The 6163-nt window shown below is 45.8% G+C and overlaps 1 protein-coding gene across 5 annotated transcripts in view; it reads right to left on the reverse strand.

Moving 5' to 3' along the window:
• Positions 1-4365, reverse strand: part of LOC119173460 (uncharacterized) — a 31047-nt gene extending 26682 nt beyond the window's left edge. For 2 of the 5 annotated variants that reach the window (XM_075889840.1, XM_037424276.2), the window contains exon 1: positions 4226-4365. The gene's annotated coding sequence lies outside the window, so the exon portion shown is untranslated. The remainder of the gene's footprint in view (positions 1-4225) is intronic. The other 3 variants (XM_075889843.1, XM_075889841.1, XM_075889842.1) reach the window with 2 other exon arrangements.
• Positions 4366-6163: the final 1798 nt, after the last annotated feature.

Genomic DNA, 6163 nt, shown 5'->3' on the forward strand with positions numbered 1-6163 from the left:
ATGCTATGAGGCCTTCACTGTTCTTAACGCCACTGTTTTGGTTTTATTGTGTGTCACTGTGAAAAAAAATGGCAGCATATTCACGGAGTGAATGATTGATAGGGGGACGAAGAATCCGTCTGTCCATTCATTCTTGCTTCCGTCCATCCATGCGTGCGTCTGTGTGGCCATCCGTGCGTCCATCCGCCCGTTAATGGGTGCGTCTGTTCGTGCGTCCGCACGTTCATCTGTGTACCCGTCCCTCCTTTCGCCCATGCATCCGCTCCTGCGTCCGTCCATCCGTCCGCGCAGCCGCCCGTGCGTCCATCCATGCATCTGTATGTGTGTCCGTTCGTCCACCTATTCAACACTCCAAGTACCACCATCTCGCATCTTTTCATCATATATTCCTCATTAATAAGCACCGCCATCCAGCGGACATTCCAAGAACTGAACGAGAGGAGGTACACGCACACTTTCTTACGGCTTGCGCTTCGTGTCTACTTCCCACATTTAACCACCTCGAGTTCATGGCATATACTAGTTCACTGTATTCATGTCAATGCGGCCCAACGCTCGCTGAACCTTTCTAAAACCCAGGAGGTTATGCCCAGCGAGTATAACGTAGCAACACTTTCTTGTCTTCTGTGCGTTGTTGAACAATAAAAAGTTCGCAGCGTGCGCGTTAACTGAAAGCTGAATTCTCCTGTCTCTCATTTCCCCTTAGCAGCCATTGGCATGTACATTGAGCACTATCTTTTATTGTTCAACAACGCACAGAAGAAATCTCTCACCGGCACCACCTTGAAGGTCAAAATGTTATGTTTGTTACACACTACTACAATGGCTACGAGGGACATTAAATGCCGCTTTAAGGAGCTTCGCCCTTAAAACAACTTATTTACTCAATCTCATATTTCGGTCATTCGGCGGCGATACGTTCTTTACCACATTCATGGGAATGAAAATCTGCACCCGGCTTTTATTGTCGCTTGGCTTCCCGATTGCTCTATCAAGGACTGATGCAGCAAGACAACTTTACTTGCTGGCTCGAAGTCTTACACGCACGTTCTGGTCGTCTACCAACTTCCGAAAATATCACTTATACGAACTGGATCCTTCGCTCAAGATACAGCTACCATCGCAACTTTTCCGTTCCTCTGAGACACTGTGATGCCGCCTTTAGTTGGGTGTTGCATTTGCAAAGGTGTACTCCTTTCGCATCGGTATGGCAGACACTTCTACATGCGATTCCTGCGGAGCTGAAGACATCATCGAACAGGTCCTGTGCAGCTTTCCTTGCTACAACACTAAGCAATGTCAGCTCCAGGTAGTATTGAACCAACTGAGCTCTAGACCATTCTGTGTGCTGAAGATTCTCGGACCTTGGGCATCCACCCAATCGAGCAGAAAGCGATTAAACTGGTCCTACATTACTTGAAGACAACAAACCTGAGTGACGGCATGTAGACTGCGTGACCTCCCTTGAGTGTGCTTGCGATTGTGCGCGTTAACTAAAAGCCGAATTTTTCTGTCTCTCATTCCCCAATAGCAGCCATTGGCATGTACATTGAGCACCATCTGACAAGAAAGGGTTGCTACGTTATACTCGCTGGGCTTAACCTCCTTGGTTTTAGAAAGGTTTAGCGAGCATTGGGCCACAGTGACATGAATAAAGTGAACTAGTATATAATACTATGAACTCGAGGTGGTTAAAGGTGGGAAGTAGACACGAAGCGCAAGCCGTAAGAAAGCGGGCGTGTGCAACCTGTCGTTTAGTCCTGGGAATGTCCGCTGGATGGTGGTGCTTCTATATGCGGAATATATGATGAAAATATGCGAGATGGTGGTACTTGGAGTGTTGACTAAATGGACGAACGGGCGCACAGACAGATGCCTGGACGGATGCACGGATGGCCGCACGCACGGATGGACGCATAGACGGACGCAGGGATGAACGCATGGATGAACGCATGGATGGACGCGCGGTTGCACGAACAGACGCACGCATAGATGGCCACACAGACGGATGCATGGACTGGCGAAATCAAGAACGAATGGACGGATGGATGCATCACCCCACTTTTCAACATTCACCACGTGAATATGCTGCCATTTTTTTTTTATTGTTCAACATTGCACAGGAGAAATCTCCCACCGGCACCACCTTGCAGGTCAAAGCGTAAGACTGGTTACGCACTACGATTACGACGAGGGACGAACGGGTGGCATCTTAAGGAGCTTCGCCGCTAAAAAGGACTCAGGCGAGCGGAATCGAAGGTCTGAGGTCTTTCTTAAGACTGCGTGTCGTTTGCCACTGATCCACGGAGGAGCCCCTCCTTTCAACGCTGAAACGGCAAGCTATTTAAATATACCACTTACCGCTGGCGACGGTGATTTTAGAAGCATGTTTTCAGTATTACCAGCGAGATGGTGCAATTACCGTGCATCGCCAGGTCGTCACGACGCGGCAACGTGCACTGATCCGTTCATAACCTACTAGTGCTTTGCCCCGCGGAGGGGGGGGCGGATGTGCACGCGTATGCGCGCTTGTCACACGGTGGCCATAATCGTACACCTTGGACTTTCACCGAACGATTCTGTTGTAGTTACCGGGTGCACAAAGGTCACTGCACTCGCTGCACAGTGTCCATTTGCGAAAAGGCCGCGCTTTTCAGACACACCCAAAGTAACAACTGAGATAACTGACAAAAAAGTAACAACTGATTTGCGTTCATCTCTTTATGTAAGTACGTTTCGTGCGTCATTTGTGAGTAAGCAACGTGAAGCACTTATTGATATGCCATGCGTCATATTCTTGACATTGCAATTGTTTTTGTAAATATAGCATACATTGCTTCGCGTTTGAGGCAAAGCTGTCACTCTTTTTTTGTTATTTCACTCTTTACTATTCAAAATCAACGCAAAAACACTCGTTAGGATACAAGGTATGTGCTACGTAGATTTTGTCATGTTGCTACGGTTCAAAACGTTATTTTAAAAGCGAATAAAAATTTTTCGCATGTCTGATTTTTCCTCAACAAGGAGTGCAAAATGAGATGCTGCATAGGGCAAAATAAGACCGTGTGGAAAAAATCTATCTTCAAGTTTTTCAGTAGAAACACTTGAGGTTCTCTCTGTGGACCCTTGCGAAGTCTTAGGGAGCCATCAAATTTAGACAGAACGCGGTGTTAGTTTGCTCCGAAACTCCTTGTAGATCCAACACCACCAGTCTTTCTTTGTGCTGACGTCTTTTGTTGAACGCTTGCACATCATTGTATTATTCAACAATTGCCACCTAGATAGATTGTGACGTATATTCTTCACTTCTTTTTGCCGTTTCGATGCAGAACTGCTCAGGTATTTATTGGGTTTTTACTTTGCTCACCGCGATTTGTAAAACTATGAGTTTGAAACTGTGCTTTATTCAGATTTTCTAGCACTTTTTTTTTCAGTTAGGGTATTAGAGAAACGTTGTATGTCATTAAAACTCAATTAAATTACGTGTTTGTGAATGAATTTACTTGAAGATTCCGTCTTTTTTGTGCGTCTTTTGAGAGCATCATTAGGAACACGAAAAAACATCGATGCAGGGCAAATAGAGGGTGCCATGTCCTGAACGGCAATCAGTGCTTTTTCATGTCGTTTTCCTCCGAGAAAGCTCTACATGATAATCTCTTTCATGTGCCAACCCTTCTAAACAAACAAATATAGTATATAAGAAGTGCAAGGTAATGCTTGAGAAACTAAGAAAATTTCCAAAGCAATATGATGATGCCTTTTGTCTGGTTTTGCCCCACGCATATGCCTGAATTTTAAAGAAATTGTGCTTTAATCCCTCAGCACTAAACTAACTAAAATATTGTGTTTATGCAGGCCGTAGTGTAACAAAATAAATATTTACGTTACTGTGCTGACGCAGGAGTAGATTCACGCACGTATAGAAAAATTTGACCATGCATAATTTCGTTCCTTTAGGATGAGCCACTAAAACACCGACACAAGCAGCGTAATTTTTCCTGTGCGGACGCTGTGAGCAATCATCAACTTTACACATGAAAAGGTAGACAAACACCAGCACCTATCGCTGGAAAAAAGAAACACAGAAAAGAAGTTTTTATATACGCTACAGAGGCCGCCAAAACCAAATTGTTGCGTTTTGCCCAATGCCTAATTTTTCTTTACTCTATCTTATATAAACTATATATGCGTAGCTGAACACTGAATGAGTGCGTTGGTTACTCACTCTACAAACTGAGTTCCTGGTCTTCTGCTTTCGTGTGACCAGGTTCTGCAAATGGCCACCACACTCTTGTTCTTCCAGCGCCAAGTTATACTTCTTGAAAAATTTCGTATGTCATTTCAGCTGTTTTTCTCGACAGGAACGCATATAAAGTGGGTGACTCGCAGCCACAAAGGCGTTAATCGCCTCTTCACGTGCTGAAGCAGCTCTTTGGCTAAAAACAAATAAACAATGATATATATCAGAACAACAATAGAAACGACACATGGGCAGTGTGCATTGTCGACGTCCATGCAGCTGTGCAATGTTCGCACTCCGCAGATCCGACATAAAGCTGGCTCCTACCGATCTCGGTTCTTTAAACAAAGCAGGACTGCAAAATCGCTTGCGTCTGGCTTTTTTGAAAAGTGTGAGCCACCTGCCCCTAAATGTCAGAAACACCATTTACTCACTGCCCAACCAGATAGTTCATTGGTCGTTATTACTCGGTGCGCGAGGTCTAAGTGACTCACAAGACTTTTACATGTGCGTAAGTGTGCTTGTTTTTGTACGTAATAAAATGCACTAACCTGACTCACGTTTGAACCCGTATCCGCAGAGTCTCTTCAGTTCCTTTCTGTTTTTGCGTGTTAACTTTTCAATCGTGACATAGCCTGAACAGACATGGACAAAAGAGAGTTTCTTTATGTAAATATTTGTTACAGGATGGTGCTCAGCTTCGAGGGGCCCACCGACATCGTTTCATGCTGCGGCAAAATCAGCTTACTTTTTCATGCAAGTGGCGACATCATCCTACCGGATTATCTTTTTGTTTTTATCTGTCAAGTATAAGCACATTACCTCATGGGTCAACACTTTTTCTTTCTTCTTTCGGCTCCGCGATTAAGCTAGACGCCACTAAACAGCAATAACTGCAGAGAGGTGGAGAGGTGGCGTTTGTGTGGGGAGGTTTTATGCTATGGTCATGTATGACAGGAAAGCGCAATATGAACCACATAAAATTTATGCAACCAGTCACAATGCCCCCGAGGGTCTTAGACAATGCCGGCCACTCTTTTTTATTCAGACGTGGATCAGCAGCGGCGAGTATTGGCACCTGCGTGAGCCACATTACATACTCGACGCGCTGCCGCGCGCAGGGTTTCCCTTTGGGGAAGACAAAAGTGGCACCTGCGTGAGCCACATTACATACTCGACGCGCTGCCGCGCGCAGGGTTTCCCTTTGGGGAAGACAAAAGTTTGTCGCAGCACCCCCACCCTTATTATGTAGAAGTATGGGGCTGTCTTTGCGCCCTCTCCTCCAAGTTGTAGCAACCTCCCGAAATGTTAGTGTGTGGGGTTGGCTTTGTGCCCCTTTTCTTAGAAGACTAAGAAGTTATTCCCCCCCCCCCCCCCACCCTGCCTTGGTGGTCTAGTGGCTGAGGTACTCGGCTGCTGACCCGCAGGTCGCGGGATCGAATTTCGGCTGCGGCGGCTGCATTCTCAATGGAGGCAGAAATGTTGTAGGCCCGTGTGCGCAGATTTCGGTGCACGTTAAAGAATCCCAGGTGGTCGAAATTTCCGGAGCCCTCCACTACGGCGTCTTTCATAATTATATGGTGGTTTTGGGACGTTAAACACTACATATCAATCAATCAATCAGTCAATCAATCTATCGGGTAATCCCCCCCCCCCCCCCCCCCGATTTCTTGTGTGCATGCTTATGACGACGCGTCCTGTGGCCTCTGAGGTTGTCCTCCTAAGTACATGCTCACCTCGAAGTTAAGATAACCAAGAAGGCGAAAGTGATTTGCGGCTGTTTTGACACCTAATCATAAATTTGATGCAGCTTGCGATGCAATAATATTTCCCTGATATGTTAATTTGGCCTTCACCAAAGCTTCCTTAGCTTCCTAGCTTCACCAAAGGTCTGCGACATTTTTTCACAATGTTCAGAACATA

This window comes from Rhipicephalus microplus, chromosome 3 (genome assembly GCF_043290135.1).
Source record: "Rhipicephalus microplus isolate Deutch F79 chromosome 3, USDA_Rmic, whole genome shotgun sequence".
In the NCBI taxonomy this organism is placed as follows: domain Eukaryota; kingdom Metazoa; phylum Arthropoda; class Arachnida; order Ixodida; family Ixodidae; genus Rhipicephalus; species Rhipicephalus microplus.